The 23,970-nt window shown below is 42.9% G+C and overlaps 1 pseudogene; it reads right to left on the bottom strand.

Annotated features, from left to right (window-relative positions):
* LOC140210813 (uncharacterized) overlaps nt 1-23,970 on the bottom strand; it is an 80,317-nt pseudogene that overhangs the window by 28,693 nt on the left and 27,654 nt on the right.

Here is a 23,970-nt window from a genome sequence, read left to right as displayed (position 1 = left end):
GGTACATGAAATCTCTGCTTGATCCCTTAAACTGCCATGACATCTTGCATTATCTGGGCTGCGAAATATATGCCTTGATCCCCAGCGAGTGAATATCCTTTCCAATAAGACTTTTACAGAGCCTTTGCTGTGTTTCTCTTAGCTGGGAAAACATCCCGCACTTCACAGAGGTCTCTATTATGACCAGAATATAATTGTACCCTCTTGGGGTGGACAGTAAGGAACCAACATAATCTATCTAGAAATTAGTCCAAGGCCCTTCCACTGGTCTGGTGTGTTGGAGGGCTCCTTTCTTTACATTTCTGTCAGGATTATCTGTTGCACAGAAAAGCATTTCTTGACATACTGCTCCACGTCATCCTTCATCTTAGGCTACCAGCACACTTCCGATATCTTTTCCAGAGTGCTTTCGCACCCCTGATGTCCCCATAGATGACATAGGACTACTTCATCTTTAACAAACACTCCCTTGTTGTCTTTCTATATTTTAGACCCTGCTCCTTCTATTAATTGGTTGAATTCTTTATCTTTCTTCTGGTCCTTGGTTAAATCCATAATCTGTTGTTCCTTCTGCCTCCCAATCTCATGAATGTAAAGTGCTCCCATTGGTAGGATGTTGGTGGGAGTTCCTTGGCAAAATTAAAACATTCGTAATTATCAAAACCATTATCTAGTAGCTTCATCTGTGAAATCATACCAATCAATATCTCCAAATTCACCTTCCTCCCCTTTCAGATCCGAAAGCACATATCATTCTTCACTGTGCAGCAAGTTGGTCCTGCAGCTTTTGTATCTGCTTTAAACACTTCACATGATCGCCAGCGTTACTCTTCCTTTCCTGTGCTGATTCCTGAATCACATTCATTGTCATCTTTAAATCACTGCACTGTTTCCTTAATTGTTCCACATCACTTTTTGCTAGTTCGGGGTTTCCTCTTGTTTACATTTTTCTTTAAGTAATTTCTCACACTTCAACTGAATCTGGTTCATATGCATCGTCCACACTCCTTTGACCCTGTAAATAGTAACCCTTTCTCTCAAGCTCTTTCTCACCTCTTTTTGTGTTCTCTGTTTAGCCTATCTCAGTCAGCTTCTGCTTAATGCCGATTTTCTAATATTTCCTGTTGTAACCTATCTCACTTGGCTTCTGCTTTATGCCGACATTCGTTTTCCGTTTTTAATCTGTGCCGTTCTGCCTTAGCATTCTGTGGAAATTGTATCAAATCCTCAATTCAACAGCCAACTGTGACTGGTTTTAGTAATTGTTTAAACTTCCTGCCCCACAGCTTCCCTTGGGCGATTTTCCAAAGGGTATCCCCAGCAGTTTTCCCTCTGCAGCCAGGGTGACTAACCATCCCCTCATATTCTGACCAGTTCCTCAACACAAATTTCTTAGAGGAATCCCTTCCATTCAAATCAATCCAAGTCCTTCGAACTTGCAGATTTTCCTGAATTCTTCATATGGGTTAGTATCTGCTATCTACCTATCTCCATGGCCCAACTTGAATGATAAGAAAGATTTATCTTCGAGCCGCCAACAGGGATGTCAGTTTTGTTACACAGATCTTGTAATAATGATAATTATTACATGATCAGAGAGGCAGAGAATCTGTAATTACCAACAAGTAACCTTTATTGTCTCAGCTAAAGAACACGTGGATTCACAAACTAGCTAACTGTGGATATCCACTAGAATTCCCTGACCCTCCATGAAGAGTCAATGAAGAGAAAAGGTATTACCCAGTAAAGAGTCTACATTGGGCAGGTGTTCCTTGCGGTCCCCATCTCCACGTGTCTGTGGGGTCCTCCTCATCTGTGATGGTTGGTCTCTGGTTGCTGGTATTACATAACAGCAGCAATAGATCACAAACTGAGTCCGGTTTTAATATTAAACCACTATATTTATTAACATCTACTCAAAAATATAGAAAATTAAACAAACTATTATCTTAAACAGAACTTAACAGTGTTCTGCATCTGTAGCTCCCAAACGGTCAAGCTTATTAACAGTTAACAAATCTTACTCAAGCACAGTCTGAGAATGGCAATTTAGAAAGTTCCAGTAATCCACAAGGTAGGTGAGAGGAGAAACTTGTAAATTCACAATGCAACGAAGAGGCGATCACAAACTCTTCAAAAGGGTCCACGCTGGGTAAACGAAGTAACAGTCGCCCAAGATCTTATCAGTCGAGTCATTCCGAAATCCATGTAGAGATATCACAAGGTGACAGTCACAGACTATCTCTTAGCACGAGTGGTTACAACATAAAATATCCGAAACCATGTAAGGGTTAACAAAAGTGGTTGCCACAAACTATTCCAACAAATCCACGTATGGATCATAGGAAGTGACAGTCACGTCTCCAAAATGCACAGTGTGCTGTTGATTAACCCAATCCTTTGGGCATGGGTAAGTATCAGACTTTACCCTTTTCAGTAGCGAGCCATTCCCGGATAGCTCGCATTCCGCAGTCTTAACTCTCTTGCTCTTTCCTTCGAAATGAAAGACTCTAGCAGTCTGTCCACGTCTTTTTATACCGACATCATACGTCATAAAGTGACGCTTACAGAAAACGAAACTGTAGACTCCCAATAAACAAAACTATGGCCATGTCACACCTCCCCCCCAAGAGGAGAAAATTTTGGCTTGTAAGAACAAAATTTTAACTACAAACTATAATATGTGAAACATTACATATACGGTTATCATTAGCACACTACAATCTAATATAAAATATTTCAAGAGCATATATAAATATCAAATTCCACTCCATTATTAAAATACTTTGCAAGTTTAACATCTAGAAAGACAATCAGCATTTATATTATCCTTGCCTCTGATGTGAGTTATCAGATCATAATCCTGCAAAATCAAACTCCAATTCAGCAACCTTCTATTTTTATTTTTCAGCTTACTTAAGAACACCAATGGATTATGATCTGTATAAATCACAAGTGGTTTCTGAGCTGTACAAACATATACATCAAAATGCTGCAAAGCCAAAATAAGTGATAATAATTCCTTCTCTATGGTGGAATAATTTCTTTGATGTTCATTGAATTTCTTTGAAAAGTAAGCTACAGGATGGTCAATATTATCATAATCATCCATTTGTAGTAACACTGCTCCTGCAGCTTTGTCACTGGTATCTACAGCTATGGAAAATGGCATTGCAAAGTCAGGTGACCTGAGCACAGGTTGGTGACATAAGATGGCTTTCAATTTATCAAACACCACCTGACAAGGCTCTGTCCAAACAAAATTTTCATCCTTCTTCAGGAGGTTAGTCAATGGGAGGGAAATATCAGCAAAGTTCTTGCAGAACTTGCGATAATATCTGACCGTTCCCAGAAATCTTCTAAGAACCCTTTTACCAGTTGGTATGGGAACCTCAGAAATTGCCTGAACAGGAGCCAACCTGCCTTGACCCACAACATAACCAAGACAGGTCACAGGAGCATGGCCAAATTCACTCTTAGCTGAGTTAACTGTAAGGTTGGCTTTCGAGAGCCTTTCAAACAGCTTTTCCACTGCAGAGATATGGGCTTCCCAAGTCTCATTCCCTGTGACCAAATCTACAATACAGATGTCTGTGTGTTCCAACCCTTGAATTACAGAATTAATAATTCTCTGGAATGTTCCAGGAGCATTTTTCATTCCCCAAATGGCAGAACATTGTATTCATACAACCCAGGTGTTACCAATGCGGAAATTTTTCTGCCTCTATCCGTTAATAGAACACACTATTATCCTTTTAACAGATTGATCTTTGTAAGAAACTTAGCTTTTCCAACCTTATCTACACAATCATCCACTCCAGGGATTGGATAAGCATCTGTTTTCGTTATAGCATTCACCTTTGTGTAATCAGTGCAAAACCTGATACTACCATCTGGTTTAGGTACCATGACACAAGATGAACTCCAATCCGAAGTAGAATGTCTTACAATATCAATTATAACATATACTCAATTTCTTGTTCAGCAAGAAAACATTTTTCAATATTCATGCGATACGGATGCTGTTCTATAGGTTTGGCATCACCAACATCTACATGATGTGAGGCTACTGTTGTTCTTTTTGGAACATCAGGGATCAAATCCCTAAATTTCATGATCAACTGCCTCATTTGCTGCTGCTGCTAGGGTTGTAAATGAGCCAATTTATCATCAATATTTTCCAAAATAGTCGAATTTGTCAATCTGGCTGAAATAATGTTTGGTTTAAAATAGGCCTTGGATGGATCATCTAGTAAATTCCCAGAGAGGTCAGATTCGTTATTATTGACAACAACAGTCACAGCTGCTGTCTGTTTTTCATGATACAGCTTAAGCATGTTACATGACAAAGCTGCGTTGGCTTTCGTCTATCTGGTGTTTTAACTACATAGTCTACATCATTAACTTTAGACACAATTTCATAGGGACCATGAAACTTAGCTTGTTTGCACAGGGAACAAAACAAGCACTTATCTCCCGGCTTGAATAACCTGATAGCTCACATTCCATAGTCTTAACTCTCTTGCTCTTGCCTTCAAAATGAAAGACTCCAGCAATCTGTCTGCATGTCTGTTTATACCGACATCATATGTCATAAAGTGACGCTCACAGAAAACGAAACTATGGACTCACAGAAAACGAAACTATGGACACGTCACACTGGAGTTATGACCATTATACATTTTAACCTCCAGACCCTTACAGTTTCCCTCATCAGTTGAACTAATGGATTTCCATCCGATTGGCTCAAGGTCAGCTGACCGACTTTGGTCACCTTCTTACTGGCTCTAGTCCAGGGCTACAACCAATGTTGTTCCATGGTTTCTGCACCCCATCTTTGTGCATTTGTGCCTTTCAACTCTGACTGATCCAAACTACTTTAACCAGGTGACCCAGACACATTATTACAGATTGCTTCTTTGGTAGGACTGGCACTTTACGTAATGAATAGCTACTTGTCTGAGAATGATCTGAGGTTCAGCAGGTCATCATTTAAAACTCCTAAGGTCCACATTCAATTGCTCTGATTAGATTATCCCCGAGCAAGTATCAGTTCAGAGTTCACAAAATGGGGGGAAACAAAGACATTTGGATTGTCTGTTACTTTTGTCCTGATTCATCTGAATCCACTGATTTGTAGACTGTTGTTCTTTTTGTCTACTTCCACTGTCCCTGATTCATTCAAATCCAATAATTTGTAGACTGTAGTCCCTTCTGGCCAACAAGGATATTCTTCCCCAGGCAGGATGGATTTAAAAGTATTATCATGGAGCAGAAACACTGGAAGAGTCAAGCACAGTGGTCCCCAGCGTCCAGGCCGCAGGCCGATACCGGGCCGCGAAGCATGCAGGGGTGCAGCGGTAGCCGGAACACACCCAGCACATCTTCAAGAAAAAAGCCGAAATAAACAAGCTAATTAATTAGGTGCCACCCGACACGTAAATGTCGGCCCAGATCAGAGGCTATTGCCAATTTCACTTGCTCTACGCAATCGTACCTAATGAATTAGCTTGTTTACTTTGGCTTTTTTCTTAAAGATATGTTGGGTGCGTTCCGGCTACCGCTGCCCCCCTGCATACTTCGTGACCTGGTATCGGTCCGTGGCCCAGAGGTTGGGGACCCTGGTCTAGCTGGATTGAGTTCACTCCCTATTGCACATGGGGTGAGTTGTAAATTCAGCAACTACCTGAGGCAAAGTTTAAAGTAGAACTGATTTATTAATCACAGATCCAGAATATTAACTTGCAGTCCCATTGAAGGTGAACATCAGCAGAAGAAACTCTGCTCATGTCTAGTGGCCAGGGTGTCGAACTGTGTGTGATAGGCAGCAGCCATAATTACTGAGTTCAACACCAACAGTGTCTTTTGAATTTGCCTCTGGATTCAGCAACTTTGATGGTTAAATATTCAGCATGAGGCATATTTAAACTCTGTACTCACTGTGAACTCGGTAGTGTCTCTTAAGTTCGGATAACCGACTAAATCGCTTCCTACATTCAGAGCAGGAGAACGGCCTCTCGCCAGTGTGAACTCGCAAGTGTACTTGCAGGTGGGATGTTTGAGCGAATCGCTTACCACATTCTGAGCAGATGAATGGTTTTTCTCCAGTGTGAGCTCGCTGGTGTATCTGTAGGTTGGATAACTGAGTGAATCGTTTCCCACAGTCTGAGCAGGTGAACGGCTTCTCCCCAGTGTGAACTCGCTGATGTACTTTCAGTTGAGATGATGAGATGCATCCTTTCCCACAATCTGAGCAGGTGAACAACCACTCTCCCGTGTGAACTGACTGGTGTGTCAATAGGTCTGATGACTGATAAAATCCCTTTCCACAATCTGAGCAGGTGAATGGTTTGTTCACACTGTGAATTGACTGGTGTCTCTGTAGGTGGGATGACCGAGCAAACCCTTTCCCACACACGGAACACGTGAATGGCCTCTCTCCAGAGTGAACTCGCTGGTGTCTGGACAGGTGAGATGACCAAATGAATCGCTTCCCACAGTCTGAGCAGGAGAACGGCCTCTCGCCAGTGTGAACTCGCAAGTGTACCTGCAGGTGGGATCTTTGAATGAATCCCTTACCACAGTCTGAGCAGGTGAATGGCTTCTCCGTAGTGTGAACTTGCTGATGTATTTTCAGTGCAGATAAGCGGCTGAATCCTTTCCCACAATTTGAGCAGGTGAACAACCACTCCCCAGTGTGAACTGACTGGTGTCTGAGAAGATCAGATGACTGAGTGAATCCCTTCCCACAGTCTGAGCAGGTGAATGGTTTCTCCCCAGTGTGAACTAACTGATGTGTCTGCAGGTGAGATGCACGAGTGAATCGCTTCCCACAGTCTGAGCAGGTGAATGGTTTCTCCCCAGTGTGAACTCGCTGATGTCTATATAAGTTGGATGAGAAAGTGAATCCCTTTCCACAGTCTGAGCAGGTAAACGGCCTCTCCCCAGTGTGAACTCGCTCATGTACCTTCAGCTGATATGATGATTTGAATCCTTTCCCACAGTCTGAGCAGGTGAATGGTTTCTTACTAGTGTGAACTCGTTGATGTAGCTTCAGTTGAGATGACCGTGGAAATCCCTTCCCACAGTCTGAGCAAGTAAACGGCATCTTCCCAGTGTGAACTGATTAGTGTGTCAATAGGTCAGATGACTGAATGGATTCCTTCCCACATTCCGAGGTGAATAGCCTCTTCCCAAGGTGAACTGAACAGTGAGCCAGTTGGTCAGATAACTGAGTGAATCCCTTCCACATGACAGAACAAGAATGATATCTCCCTACTGTCAATTCTCTAGCAATTCATTGTCAGATGCCTGACGTAGTGACTCCCTTGTGCAATCAATGCAGTTGAAGACCGAGTGTTCTCTGCACGTCAGTTCTAGTGGATTCACTGAGTCACAACAGAAAACTTCACCTCAGTCACAAAGCAAATTCCCAGCTGGAATGAGATAATTCCTCATCTCCAAGGATCAACAATAAATATATTGGTGTTACAGAGGAAATATCTGGTCACTCCTAAAAATGTGCACAGAGACAGCAAACCTGAGGTGCTCGAGTTTGCGATTCCCATTCACAAATTCTTCGCCATTTCTAACCCTGTAAGATTTATAAAAGACATCAATGTGTGAGGGACAGCATTTTAGATGTGATAATCTGAGTCTTTATGGTGAGCTCTGACATCACACTGTAACAGCGAAATTCAACCAACGTTGAAGGAACACCTCTTCCTCCTCTAACTGGGCACAGATCACTCATCTGGACTGACCATCAAATTCTGCTTGTTTTTCTGTCAGTATCAGAATGGGCCATTTCTGCCCATCTTCAACCTGTATTTGGAGTTTTAGAGGTTAAGGAAGAGGAAGATTTGGGCCTTCTGAGGGGTATTAAGGTGGATTAATCCCCAGGGCCTGATGGGATTTACCCCAGTTTACTAATGGTGGCCCTTGACCAGTATTTTTGTGTTCTCTCTAACAACAGGTGAGGTCCTGGAGACTGGAGAGTGGATAATGTTGTACCTGTACTTAAGAAGGGAACAAGGGAAAATTCTGGGAACTATAGACCAGTGAGTCTCATGTCAGTTGTAGGGAAATTGCTGCAGAAAATTCTTAAGGATAAGATATATAAGCATTTGGAAATACATGGCCTAATTAGGGAGAACCAGAATGGCTTTGAGCACGGCAAACCAAGGATTACCAGTTTGATTGCATTTTTTGACAAGGTGACGAGAGCGATTAATGATTGTAGAAGGACAGTGGATTAATGAGGGTAGTAGGGCAGTGGATGTTGTCTACATGGATTTTAGTAAGGCGTTTGACAAAGCCCCTCATCGGAGGCTAATCCAGAAGATTAAAGTGCATGGGATGTGTAGCAAGTTGGCTGTTTAGATTCAGAACAGGTTTGCACATAGAAGACAAGAGGGTAATGGTGGAAGTGATTTATTTGAGTTGGAGGTCTGTAATTAGTGGTGTTCCACAGGGATCTGTGCTGGGATTTCTGCTGTTCGTAATGTTTATGAATGACCCGGATGAAACGAGAGATGAGTGGGTTAGTAAATTTGCAGATGACACCAAGATTAATGGAGTTGTGGATAGTGTAGAAGACTGGCAAACAACACCGTACAATGTAAATCAGTTGCAGATATGGGCTGAGAAATGGCAGATGGCGTTTCACCTCGATAGGCAAGTATAAGGATACAGTGCACTGTTAGGGACAAGACCCTTGATAGTCTTCCCGAGCACAGAGATCTTGAGTTCGAAGTAAATAGCTCCTTGAAAGTGGCTTCACAGGTTGACAAGGTGGTTAAGAAGGCTTATGGAATGCTTGTTTTTATTAGCTGAGGCATTGAGTTCTAGAGTCAGAACGTTATGTTGCAACTTTATAAAACTTTGGTTTGGCCACATCTGAAGTACAGTTCTGATCACCCAACTTTAGGAAGGATGTTGAGGCTTTGGAGAGGGTGCAGAAGTAGTTCACCAGGACGCTGCCTGATTGAGAACACACGTGCTATCACAAGAGGCTGCATAAACTTGGGTTGGTTTCTCTGGAGCGTTGGAGGCTGAGGGGAGATTTGATACATGTTTATAAGATTATGAGAGGCATAGATAGACTGGACAGAGGGTATGTGTTTCCCAGGGTTGAATTGTCAAATACCAGAGGGCATGCATTGATGGTGAGAAGGGATATGTTAAGGGGGGGTGGTGGGAGGTTAAGTTTTTTTCGCTCAGAGACATGGATGCCTGGAATGCACTGCCTAGAATGATGGTAGAAACAGAGGCATTGGGTGACTCTGATCTGCTTTCTAGCTGGTTCGGCATGATAATGTGGGCAGAGTGGCCTGTTCCTGTGCAGTGCACTTCTTTGTTCTAAAGCTGATGGAAGGATTTTGTTCTATTTCTCCATACAGCACTAAATGATATTTTCAGTGACTGGAAGGCAAGATTCTTCATTGGAGATTAAATCAGAACGATATTTTTGTTGCGAGTCCCTAATCCATGGAATTCGGTCGCTGGAGCTCGGCAGTGTTTGGGAGACCCATCCACTCATATTCCCTCCGCCTGCGCCTCCAAACACACCCTACGGACTGGTGCAGAAAGTGGTAAAATGTCACCCATGACAGCCTCTTTACCCAGAAATCCCCACGAATAAGATACCCATCTATCCGTCCCGCTTCTAGTAATACGCATGCGCAGCAGTAATGGCGCCAACCCTATTGCAGATCAGCAGAAATCTCAGTGGAGCCCGAATAGGGAGGTGGGGCTGACAGAGAGGGAAAGGACCCAGACCGTCCCGAACTTGTGAGGCCACTATATTTCCGGAACTCACTAAAGTTTTCCTTTAGCCGCGGTGCCGACACCAGTACTGATAGATCCCCAACCCGCAGCCCTGCTTCTACCTGCTGTCGTTCCGGCGAGCCGTTTGTCCGCTGAGCGCATGCGCAAATTCGGGAACTTTCTTCATTTACGCCTGCGCCGTTTTCTCCCCTTGGTCGGAGCGCACTCGTTTAACGCAGTCGCAGCGTATCCGGCTTTCCGTTATCACTCAAGCTCTCCAGTCCTGGTCGTCCTCTCTCGTCTTTTCTGTAGCTGGGAGAATAGAACTGTGTGCAGTATTCCAAGTGTGGAATCACCAAGGGTATTTACGAGAATGGTTCTGTAATATTGATGTGACTCGGACACCTTGTAGATTGAACAACCAACGTTTATTCACCAGACTTCCATTTTTTTAAACCCTTATTCCACGTCCTGACTTCATACGCACTCTGATGCTACGAATACTCACACAATACATTACATCCCCCTTCTCAAGATTTTTTTTACAACACTGTGAATTACCAAAACAATGCCTCTAGGTATGCCCTTCTTACAGTGCAACAACTATGACATAAACTAAAAAAGATCTTACCTTGTACTGTATTCTGCATTGTATTTTACAATACCAAAAGCAGTGTATTTTCTTTTACTAACATAGACTAATAAACCTTTTATTTCACACCTTGGAACTTATGACATGTGTGACTTTGGCTCAAACTGTATGTCTAGTCTCCGTATCTAGCTGGAAGTTTGACTTGTCTCCCAGACCGTGTGTGATACAACTGTGACTGTGCTTGACCTTCATCTGTGTCAGTCTCTCGAGTGACCTCTGTGTTTTTGGGGTCTGCATCATTCTTGGTGTCGTTTGTTTCCATGTCTGTATCTGTGGAAATGTCCTGTGCACCTGTACGTGGAAACTTGCTCTCGCCTGTCTTCAGTAGATGCTTCCTGTTCCTCCTGTAGACTCTTCCATCCGGAATGCGAACTATGAAGGATCTTGGTTGCTGATGTATGTTCACAACCACAGCTGGTTGCCAAGTGTCTCCTCTCTGTATTATAACATTTTCACCTGTATGTAGATCTGGCAACTGTATTGTATGTCTGTCATAGTAGCTCTTTTGCTTTATTTGCTTGTACTTTTGCTTGTCATGTACTTGAGCATTACCTTCAGGAGTCAGTAGAGTTGTGGATGTTGGCAGTTTGGACTTCAGACAACATCCCATCAACAGCTGCACAGGAGAGAACCCCACACCCTCAATCGGTGTGTTGCGGTATTCAAGCAGAGGGTCACCGTTGCTGCTATGTGCCTTCTTGACCATGTTCTTGACAGTTTGTACAGTTCTCTCTGCTTGTCCATGAGACTGAGCGTGCCCTGGACTAGAAGTAATATGCTGAAATTCCCAGCTTTCTGAGAACCCACTGAACTCACCACTGGCATATTGTGGACCATTGTCACTAACAACAATATCTGGAATCCCGTGTCTTGCGAATGTCGACTTCATTGCGGTAATGACACCTCGACTGGACGTGTCACTTAACTTGGTGATCTCCGGGTATTTTGAATAGCAGTCCACACAAAGCAGATATTCTGTACCATTGTAGTGAAAGAGATCTGTGCCAATCTTCTCCCATGGTCTTCCTGGTAGTGGGTGGGGAAGCAGAGGCTCTCTTGGATTGCTGTTTTTGTTTTCATTACAGACAGCACACTGAGACACAATGTCTTCTATCTGAGTTGACATGCCTGGCCAATAGAGAATGTCTCTTGCTCTTTCTTTACATTTCACTATCCCCAGGTGTGACTCATGAATTCTGTTGAGCATTTCCTGTCTCATTTGGTTTGGTACGATGAGTTTTGCCGTTTTGAACATTAGTCCTGATGCATAGCTGATTTCCTCTTTAAATGTCCAGTATTTCTGCATTTCCTTTGGAACATCTTTTCTTTTCTGTTGGCCATCCATTCATTGTAATTTCTCTTAGCATTTGCATTTCAGGATCATCTGCAGTTGCTTTCCTGAACATGTTCAACTTCTTCTCAGAGATGGGTAGCTGAGGTGTAACCCAGTTGACCTCCAGCTCTCTTCCTAGCAACTCTTCCTTTTACTCTTTGAGGTAAGCACAGCTCAAAGCATCAGCGATGTACAGTTCTTTTCCTGGCTTATGGGCAACTGTGAGAGTGTACCTCTGTAGCCTGAGAAGCATCCTTTGCAGCCTCATAGGAGCTTGGTGGAGCGGTTTTTGAAGATGCTCTCAAGTGGTTTGTGATCACTTTCAACCTGGATTTCTTTGCCATATACATATTGGTGGAACTTCTCACACCCATAAACTATGGCGAGTAATTCCTTCTCGATTTGAGCATATCGGCGTTGGCAGTCCGTAAGTGCTCGTGATCCATACGCCACAGGCCTCCCATCCTGCAGTATAACAGCTCCTATTCCTTCTGAACTGGCATCCACAGACATCGTCACTGGTTTATTGACATCATAGAACTTGAGTACTGGTGCATTGGTAACCAACTGCTTCAATGTGTCAAAACTTTTCTTTTGTTTGTCTTCCCAATGCCATTCAGTGTTGCTCTCTAGTAGCTTTCGGAGTGGAGCACTGACCTCTGATAAGTTGGGAATGAATTTGGCAAGATACTGTATCATGTCCATGAACCTCAATAGTTCTTGCTTGTCTTTGGGTGGTGGTAGCTGTACCACAGCTCTGACCTTTTCATCATCTGGTTTTAGCCCATCAGCACTAAGCACATGACCTATGTATTTGATCTCTGTAGTTCTGATCTTACATTTACTTTTGTTCAGTTTTAGGTTGTACTTACATGCTCTCTCCAGGAGCTTCCTCAGTTCCTCAATTGTATCACCCCATATCAGCAAATCATCAATGATGCTGACCACCCCGTCCAGGCCTTCAATCATTTGTGCCATGGATCTCTGGAATACCTCTGATGTAGAAGAAATCCCAAAGGGTAGACGCAGGAAACGATATCTCCCTATGGGCGTGTTAAAAATGCACAATTTAGAACTTTCTTCATCCAGCTTGATCTGCCAGAAGCCTTGATTTGCGTCTAATACTGAAAAGTATTTTGCATTAGGCATGCGGGAGACAACCTCTTCAACCGTGAGCAGCGGATAGTGCCCTCTTTTGATGGCTTGGTTGAGATCTCGTGGATCCATGCAAATTCTCATCTTTTTTTCTGTGACTACTGTCACCATACTATTCACCCAGTCGGTTGGTTCTATTTGTCTTGTTATGACTCCCATCTGTTCCATTCTGTGTAGTTCCTCCACTACTTGATCCCTGAGAGCTACTGGAATCTTTCTCGGTGCATGCACGACTGGTGCAATAGTTGGATCAATCTTGATATGGTGTTTCCCTGGTAAACATCCTAATCCAGAAAACAAGTCATCAAAGTCTTTGAGAATGTCATTTTCTTTTTCAACACCATAGATTCGCTTCACCAGGCCTAGCTTTGTGCATGTTGCTTTGCCCAGTATTGCTGGAACATGTTGCTGTACTATTTCAAACTCGATCTTGTATTTTTGACCTTTGTATACACAGGTGAGTGCTTTTTTGCCCAGTGACACTGTCTTGTGGCCGAAATATGCAACAAGCTTACAGGTGGATTTTTCCAGTCTTCCTCTGATGTCCAGTGAGTTGAATTGACATTACATTGCACTTTGCCCCAGTGTCAAGCTTAAATGTCACTTTCCTCCTGTTTATTATCAGATCTTGGGTCCAATCATCTTCATCCTCCATCTCTGCATTGTCAATATTCTTGATGCATACCTCCTGTTCCACTTCAACTGTGCCAATGAACGTCACTGTTGCCCTCACTCTGTTCCACAGCATGCATTTTCCTTGCTTGCTCCTTCGATTTGCACATCTTTGCAAAGTGATTTCTTTTCTGGCATAACTTGCATGTCTGACCAAAGACTGGACATTTTCTGTATCCATGTTTATAACCACATCTGTTGCAATTAACTTCCCTTTGATCATCCTGTGGAGCTGGCTTTGTCCTACTCTTGTTAGTTTTCACAGTTTTTATTTTGTGCACTTCAGTCTCTTCATTGAGCACTTTGACCTGACTTGACGTGATCTCACTGGCACGGCAAATATCAATCGCCTTTTCTAATGTAAGATCTGCCTCCCTCAATAGCCTGCCTCTCACTTGATCATCTCGTATGCCGCATACAATCCTGTCACGTATTAAAGAATCATGCAGTTGTCCGAACTCACAGTCTTTTGCCTTGCTCTTTAAACCTGTTACGTAGGCGTCTATGGTCTCTGTTGGTCCTTGAGCCCTCGTGAAAAACCGGTATCGGATGAACGGTAAGTTTTTTCTCGATTCGCAGTAATCTTGAAACTTTATTTTCAACACTTCAGTTTTTTCTTGCTCATCATCTTGGAAGACAAACGTGTTGCAAACCTTTATTGCCTCTTCTCCCGCTACGTGCAGAAACGTAGCACATTGCACTTTCTCTGTCTTTTCAGCTAGGCTGCTAGTGGTGCAAAACGGCTCAAACTTCTGCATCCATATTTTCCAGTTTTCAGCAAGATCACCTTGTAGGCTTAAACTTGACACTGGCTGTAACTGTGACATCTTCTCTTCTCTTCCTTTTTATTTTCCGCATTTTCTTCTGACACCAAGTAATATTGATGTGACTTGGACACCTTGTAGATTGAACAACCAAAGTTTATTCACCAGACTTCCATTTTTTTTTAACCCTTATTCCACGTCCTGACGCCATACGCACTCTGATGCTACGAATACTCACACAATACGTTACAGGTTCGAGGATTGAAAGGTTAACCATATGAAAAATGTTTGGTGGCTGTGCACCTGTACTCACTGGAATTCAGTAGAATGACAGGGAATCTCCTTGAAAGCTATTGAATGATGAAAAGCTCAGAAAAAAATTATGTGGAGAGTATGTTTCCTTTAGTGGGGGAGTCTTAAGACTAGATGGAACAGCTCCAGAATAAAGGGACATCCCTTTAGAAAGGGGAGGAGGAATTTCTTTATTCACAGAGTAATGAGTCTGTGGGATTGGTTGCCAGGTCATTGGGTATATTTGAAATGGAAGTTAATAGATTCTTTATAAGTGAGGCCATGAAAGGTTTTGGGGAGAATGGAGTTGAGAGAGCAATGAATCAGCTATAACAAAATGGCAGTGCAGACTCAATGAGCTGAGTGGCCTAATTCTGCTCCATGTTCTATGCTCTTACACCCTTAATTCACACCATTATCCACCCTCTATTCGTCTGGCCATAGAGAGAGAGAGAGAGAGAGAGAAAACGAACACACACACACACACACACACACACACACACACACACACACACTCCCTTAACTCCTGGTGAAGTCATCGGGACACCGTCATGACAAGCTTTTTGCACTCATAACTACCTCAACTATACCTCTTCCCACCCTGCCACATGCAAAAATGCCATTGCCTATTCCCAGTTCCTCCGTGTCTGCTGCATCTGCTCTGAGGATGAGGTTTTCCATTCCAGGACATCTCAAATGACCTCTTTCTTTAAGGATCGTGGTTTCCCTTCTGCTGTCATCAATGATGCCCTCACCCGCATCTCCTCCATTTCCCGCACTTCGGCTCTCACCCCATCCTCCCGCCACCACAACAGGGACAGAGTTCTCCTTGTCCTCACCTACCACCCCACCAGCCTCCGGATCCAGCACATTCCCTTCCGCAACTTCCGCCACCTTCAACAGGACCCCACCACTAAGCACATCTTTCCCTCTCCACCCCTCTCCACTTGCTGCAGAGATCGGTCCATCCGTGACTCCCTGGTCCACATGTCTCTCCCCACGGATCTCCCACCTGGCACTTATCCCTGTAAGCGCAAGTGCTACACCTGTCCCTACACCTCCTCTCTTGTCACCACTCAGGACCCCAAACAGTCCTTCCAGGTGAGGCAACACTTCACTTGTGAGTCTGTTGGGGTCATCTATTGCATCCGGTGCTCCTGATGCAGCCTCCTCTACATCGGTGAAACCCGACGCAGATTGGGGGACAGCTTCGTCGAGCACCTCCACTCCGTCCGCCAAAGCAAACAGGATCTCCCAGTAGCCACCCACTTCAATTCTGCTTCCCAGTCCCATTCAGATATGTCCATACATAGCCTCTTCTACTGCCATGATGAGGCTAAACTCAAGTTGGAGGAGCAGCACCTCATATACTGTCTAGGTAGTCTCCAGCCCCTTGGTATGAACATAGAATTCTCCAACTTCCAGTAATTCCCTCCTGCTCACTTACCCTACCCCTATGTCACCCTGCTCCCTCCCCCAGCTGCCTATCAGCTCCCTCATGGTTCCGCCTCCTTCTACTACCCATTGTGTTTTCCCCTATTCCTTCTTCACCTTTCCTGCCTATCACATCCCTGCCTCCCCTCCCCCACCCCTTTATCTTTCCCCCTTCTGGTTTTTCACCTGGAACCTACCAGCCTTCTCCTTCCCACCCTCCCCCCACTTTCTTTATAGGGCCTCTGCCCCCTCCCTCTTCAGTCCTGACGAAGGGTTCCAGCCCGAAACGTTGACTGATCGTTTCCACGGATGCAGCCTGAGCTGCTGAGTTCCTCCAGCGTGTTGTGAGTGAGGCTTTTTGCACCGATCTTTTTTGGTGATTGCATATCATACAGCGTGTCTTGAGCGTTTTTTAAAATGAGGTCAAGTTGCTTGCTCAACGCTCAACCCAGAACGGATGGAAAGCGTGCAGGGGGGCTGGCTGGACTTGAAATCGGGACCTCTCGCCTTGAAGTCCAGCGCTGATGCCACTACGCCACTAGCTGGCTCATCTGGCCATAAGATTATATAAATATCTTTTTTAGGACACATACGAACACTTTTCTTGCTTCTCCATAGCATCCAAGGATAAACTTGATCAGACATTGGTGATTTATTGTCCTTAATGTATCTTAAAGTTTCCAGTACTCCCTGTTTTGTAATGTCAATATGTGCAAAGACATGATGATTCATTCCCTTAAATCATTAGCTTTCATCATATTCGCCAGAGTAAATACAAACAAGTAGTATTAATTTAAAATCTCTTCCATCCCCTGAGCCTCCACATGTGGATGACCACACTGATCTTTAAGGGACATGTCTCTCACTTATTAAAGATTAGCTCTCATTATTTGTCTGGTATACATCAAAACACTAAACCATACAGTTAAATGTGTTACTTGCATCAGAGAACTGCTGGGGTAGCCCACAAATGTCGCCCCACTTCCGGCACTAACATAGCATGCTCACAACTTCGAACCCTAACTCATGCATCTTTGGAAGTGGGGAGAAAGTTCAAAATGCCTTTATTAAAGTTTAGAGTATTTATTATCGGGATACATACACATCACCACATACAATCTTGAGATTCTTTTTTCCTGCAGGGATACTTAGGAAATCTATAGAACAGTCACTAATAACAAGCTAAAGGGTCCTTAAGGTGGTTGTGGGAACACCTGAAATTGAATGAGTGTAGTTATCCCCTTTTGTTCAAGAGCCTAATGGTTGACGGGCAGTAACTGTTCTTGAACCTGATTGTATGAGTCCTGGGGCACTTGTACCTCCTGCCTGATGGCAGCAGCGAGAAAGCTGCATGGCCTGGGTGGTGAGGATCTTTTGATGATGAACACTGCTTTTCTATGGCCACATTTCATGTAGATGTGCTGAATGGTTGGGAGGATTTTGCCCGTGATATACTGGCTGAATCTGCTGCCTTTTGTAGGATTTTATGCTCAAAGGCATTGGTGTTCCCATACCAGGCTGTAATCAGCCAGTCAGTACACTTTCCACCACACATCTATAGAAGTTTGCCAAGGTTTTTGATGACATGCTAAATCTCTGCAGACTCCTCAGGAAGGTGAGGCGCTGTTGGGCTTTCTCTGCAAATATATTTACATGATGGGTCCAGGACAGGTCCTCTGAGATAGTGACTCCCAGGAATTTAAAGTTACTGACCCTCTCTAACTCAGACCTTCCAATGAGTATTAACTCATTGACCTCCAATTTCTCTCTCCTGAAGTCTACAACCAGTTCCTAGGTCTTATTGACATTGGGTGCGAGGTTGTTATTACACGTTCAATCTCAATGAATGTATGCTGATTTATCATCCCCAACAGTGGTGTCATCAGCAAACTTATATATGGTGTTGGAGCTGTACTTGGCCAGACAGTCATAGGTGTAAAGCAAGAAGACCAGGGACTGAGCACTCATCCCTCTGGTGCTCCTATGCCGATGGAGATCGTGTAGATGTTTTTAAAAATCTGAACTGACTGGGTTCTGCACGTGAGGACATCCAGGGTCCAGTTGCACAAGGGGGTATTGAGGCCCAGGTTTTGGAGTTTACTGATTAGTTTTGAGGGGATGATGGCATTAAATGCTCAACTGTATTTGATAAAGAGCATCTTGATGTATGATCTGTCAGAGCGCTGGAGCAGGGATCCAATTGCAGACCCAGTACAGTGCACACAGTGATATTAATTGAGTAACAAATCCCGAGGTGCAAACAACGTTGGTGTCAAAGTTCAGGCAGAGATCAAAACATCCAGAGAAATCCAAAAACCAGAATAAGGAAAACAGGCAGAGTCGATATTCAGGCAGACAGAGTTCAGATACAAATGCAGGAAAGGCTCAGGAAAGTTAATTGGCACAATCTAACACAAACAGGTGATTGTTGGCACAATCTAGCAACAAACAGCTGATTGCAGTTAATCCACATGGTAATAAGGAGAACATACAAAACTCCTCACAGACAACGTTGGGAATGGAAGCCCGATCGATCATCACACATGTAAAGTGATTGCATTAACTGCTACACTACCCTGCACTCTTTTGCTCTTACTTTACTTGCTGACTCTCTTCGGCTTCACCTTTCCCTTCATCTATCAGAACTATCCAATGTCATTTTGTCCTCCTGATTTCCCCAACGTGTACTCTTCTATCTGTTATACTCTTCATGGGATTCATAATCCCTGCTGTCTATACCTATCATGCCCTTTCCTGATCAGATTCTCAACAACCGAGGTTCCCTAATCCTACCATCCTGCCCCTCACTTCAGCAGTGCCATCTCATTTGTCGGATGTCCCTTTTCCTGCAAGCAGGTGTCAATCAAAAAGCCATCGACATTTGCTGTCTATCGAACAGTACAGCAGAGGAACACGGGTCCTTCAGCCCACGATGTCTGTGACAAACATGATGCCAAATTGAACTAACATTCTTCTGTCTGTACATGATCCATACCCCTCCACATGCACATATACTCTGTGTATTTAACATTCTCTTAAACACCACTTTCATTTCTGTTTCCACAACTATGGAAAGCTTGTTACAGGTACCTGCCATCTTCCTTGTTAAAAAAAAACTTCCATTACCTATCTCCCTGAAACTTATTCCCTTCACTTTAAGCACATGTCCTCTCAGATTATGGACTTTAATTTGTGGATCATTTCTAAATTTCTCCATAATTATATTAAAACTAATAGTCTTATGGTCACTGAACCCGATGTGATCCCTCACTGTCACTTCTGTCACTCGCCTACTTTCATTTCCCAATAGGAGATCCACTCTAGACCCCTCATCTGCAAACTGTTTCTGAAAACTTTCTGGCAACATTTAGCAATTTCTGTCCTGTCCAAATATTATGGCAGTCCCAGTCAATATGAGGAACACTGAAATCACCTACTATTGCAACCCTGTTGTTCCATCAGTTCTCTCATTCCCAACATATTTGTTCCTTTAATTCCTGCTGATTACTGGGAGATTACAACACAATCCCATCAAAATGATCATGCTCACATCCTTTATATTACTAATTTCTACCCATAGTCTCACCAGACCATCCTTCAGGAATATTCTATTTAAATACTGACTTCACCCTGATCCAAAACACAACTGCCCCTCTTCTTTCACCTCTACCTCCATAATGATGAACTCCAACAGGACGGTCTGCACCTGGGCTGGACGGGAACCAATGTCCTAGGGGGAGCGTTTGCTACTGTTGTTCAGGAGGATTTAAGCTAATGTGGCAAGGGGATGGGAACAAATGCAGAGAGACAGAGGGGTGTAAATTGAGGATAGAAGCAAAAAGTAGTAAGGTGAAAAGTAAAAGTGGCAGGCAGGCAAATCCAGGGCAAAAATCAAAAAGGGTCACTTTTCAACATAATTGTGTAAGGGCTAAGAGTGCTGTAAAAACAAGCCTGAAGGCTTTGTGTGTCAATGCAAGGAGCATTCGTAACAAGGTGGATGAATTGAATGTGCAGATAGTTATTAATGAATATGATATAGTTGGGATCACAGAGACATGGCTCCAGGGTGACCAAGGATGGGAGCTCAACATCCAGGGATATTCAATATTCAGGAGGGATAGACAGGAAAGAAAAGGAGTTGGGGTAGCATTGCTGGTTAGAGAGGAGATTAACGCAATAGAAAGGAAGGATATTAGCCTGGAGGATGTGGAGTCGATATGGGTAGAGCTGCATAACACTAAAGGGGCAGAAAACACTGGTGGGAGTTGTGTACAGGCCACCTAACAGTAGTAGTGAGGTTGGGGATGGTACTAAACAGGAAATTAGAAATGTGTGCAATAAAGGAATAGCAGTTATAATGGGTGACTTAAATCTACATGTAGATTGGGGTGAACCAAATTGGTAAGGGTGCTGAGGAAGAGGATTTCTTGAAATGTATGCGATATGGTTTTCTGAACCAACATGTCGAGGAACCAACTAGAGAGCAGTCCATTCTAGATTAGGTATTGAGCAATGAGGAAGGGTTAATTAGCAATCTTGTCGTGCAAGGCCCTTTGGGTGAGAGTGACCATAATATGTTGGAATTCTTCATTAAGATGGAGAGTGACATAGCTAATTCAGAAACAAAGGTTCTGAACTTAAAGAAGGGTAACTTTGAAGGTATGAGACGTGAATTAGCTAAGATAAACTGGCAAATGATACTTGAACAGTTGACGGTGGATATGCAATGGCAAGCATTTAAAGAACGCATGAATGAACTACAACAATTGTTCATCCCAGTTTGGCAAACGAATAAACCAAGGAAGGTAGTGCACCCGTGGCTGACAAGGGAAGTTAGGGATAGTATCAATTCCAAATGCAGGAAGATTGTTCCTGATGTTGGGGAAGTCCAGAACGAGGGGTCACAGTTTAAGGATAAAGGGGAGGTCTTTCAGGACCAAGATGAGGAAAAACGTCTTCACACAGAGAGTGGTGAATCTGTGGAATTCTCTGCCACAGAATACAGTTGAGGCCAGTTCATTGGCTATATTTAAGAGAGAGTTAGATATGGCCCTTGTGACTAAAGGGATCGGGGGTACGGAGTGAAAGCAGGTACAGGCTTCTGAGCTGGATGATCAGCTATGATCATTCTGAATGGCGGTGCAGGCTCGAAGGGCTGAATTGCCTACTCCTGCACCTGTTTTCTATGTTTCTATCATATCTGTTTTATCTGTACTCTGGAACAGTGAGTTTCTAGTTCTGTCCCTGCCTCACCATATTTCTATCATGACTCCAATATCGCAATTGCTGCGAGATGCTCCCAACCATGCCAGCTTCCAAGAATTAAATAATCTGACTGTCCAGAGTATAGATAGCTGGTGCAGCCTTTTTAAGGGCTTAGGACTTTCCTGTTAATTGATAATCATGTTTTGGGTGCTCAGAATTGAGTACTTAAGGAACACCTGAACATAAGTTTAGTGCAGGTATTGGCTGGTGGGGCTCTTTTGAGAAATCCCATGGATTTTGTGGCTCGGAGGAGTGGTGATTGGTGGCGCTGAATGTGAATGGTGTAAAGATGTTGGGAAATAGAGTAGGTTCAGGTGGGGGAGGGGAGTATGGAAAACAATCCGTAAATGGAGGGTTCGGGTGAGTGCAGGTTGGTGGGAGGTGGTTGGAATAAAGTTAAATCTAGATCTGTAAAACGGGAAAAGAAACATACTGTTGGAATGATTTCAAGTGATGGAGAGGAGGGGCAGGATATTGGAGGGGGAGAGAAGAAAAGAATACTTCAAGGTACTGTTTAAGCTTGATGCAGAACTGCCTTCTATCAATCCCGTTAAGTAATCAACAGAGTTAGAATTGGCCATAGGGAATATAGATCGTGCTCGTACTTTAACAGGAGGTAATGTGTTAACGTGGAGGGAAAGAAAGGAGAAGGAAGGCAAAGAATAACGTGGCTGGATCACATTAAGGATTGGACCAAGCTGCACAAGACTAGGGGTGTTGTGGACAAGTGTCAGGGCAGAGCAGCGTGGAGGGAAATCGTCCGCCAAATGGAAATTCCAGATGTGACCTACCAACGATGACGAAACGTGTTAATCGTTAGTAAGGTTAAGAAACAGTGTGAGAATACAATACCTTTGAAGACTTTACTTGGCAAAAGGATAGTATCTTTGTTGCCCAATGAAAACAGAGGTATCGAGGATGTCATAATGGGTGTTCCGGTGGAGATTTCGATACAAGAGGTTAAATCTCATTGATTAGGAGGCAAGGTTAAGGAGGCAAAGAGATTACATGGAGTCAGAAATGGGGAAAGGATGGATGGTTTATCTGTATTGATATATTTTTGAGGTGAAGCTCCTTGATAAAGTTTGGGGTATGTACTTGTAATGTACGAGCTTATATTCCACCTCCACTTAGATATTACAAATATCAGAGGTTTGGGCATGCTGCAGTGGTATGTCGTGGGAAACTTAAGATGTAGTACATATGGTGGGGAACATGAGTATGAAGATTGTGAAGGCATAAAGTTTAATTGTTGTTACTGTGGAAGAGAACATGGTGCAGCTTATAGTGGGTATGAAGTGCTTAAGAAGGCAGCTGAAGTTCAGTAGGTTTAGGTACAGTTAGGTGTGTCTTGTGTACAGTTTAGATACAGTTAGGTGCAGAGGCCTTGCAAAGAGTTAAACCAAACGTTGATAAAGTATTACCAGTCAGAGAACAGAATGTGAAGTCAGAGGTTATATGACTACATCATAGTTCTCTTACTAAAGATATTTTACAAGTTGATAAAATGAAGTTTGTGATGTTCAGAATGGATGTGGTGAATTGTACTGCTCAAATACGAAGTTGTACTGAGAAAATCAAAATTATGGCAAAAGCTGCTGAAGAGTATCTGGGTGTGACAGGTGTTATGTGGGAAGCTGTAAAGGAAGCTCTAATGGGTAGGGTATCTGTATTTCAATCTCCTTGTGAAGATGCATAATGGACATACGAATATTGCAAAGGAATGCGAGAAGCTTCATTTCTAATGGTCAAGACTTTAAGAAGAAGTTTGTTTCTGAGTTATCAAATCCATCAGATGTTATATGTATTCAAGAAACCTGGTTGTTACCACATTTCTTTAAATATTTTTATTAGTTTCTACATAGAAGAATACAGAGTTCAAGAAAGTATATATAAAAGGTCAAAAACGATAAGGAAAAAACTACCAATTACATTGTATCTATCCATAATAACAATCTCATTACCCTGTATTCATGTAGGTTAGTCAATAGTTATATTGAAATATACTCATTTATTACAAAAACAGGGTCTAATCCCTACCAAGACCGAAGCTGTTTATTAAGGAGAAAAAAAAGGCAAAATACCTTCTCGTATAATAAAAATTAATAATAACCAACATCTAGATTTAAACAACAAATTGAGGGTTTTGAAAATGGTGAAAATAATTCAGGAAAGGTCCCCATAATGTTTGAAAGTCTTGACGAGATTCAGAAATTGAACAACGAATCTTCTCTAATTCTAAGCATGACATAACGTCGCATAACCATTGAGCATGAGTAGGAGGAAAAATATCTTTCCATGTAAACAAAAGCTATAAGAGAGCTAAAGGCCAAAATATGTCAATCAGATTTCTTCAGTTTGATATCTTGTCCTGCAACAATACCGAATAGGGCCGTCAGAGGATTAGGCTTAAGATTGACTTTGAAAAGTAAAGAAAAAGTTTGAAAAACTTCCTTCCAATATTTTTCAAGACATGGACAAGTCCAAAACATATGAATTAACGAAGCTTCTCTATTATTACATCTGTCACAGTAGGGAGATATATCCGAATAAAAACGAGATAGCTTATCTTTAGTTATATGGGCTGTATGTACCACCTTAAATTGTATGAGGGAATGGCGAGCACGTAGCGATGA

The sequence above is a fragment of the Mobula birostris genome, chromosome 2, assembly GCF_030028105.1.
Source record: "Mobula birostris isolate sMobBir1 chromosome 2, sMobBir1.hap1, whole genome shotgun sequence".
In the NCBI taxonomy this organism is placed as follows: domain Eukaryota; kingdom Metazoa; phylum Chordata; class Chondrichthyes; order Myliobatiformes; family Myliobatidae; genus Mobula; species Mobula birostris.
The sequence above is the reverse complement of the archived record's forward strand: the minus strand, read 5'-3'. Positions and strand labels throughout refer to the sequence as shown.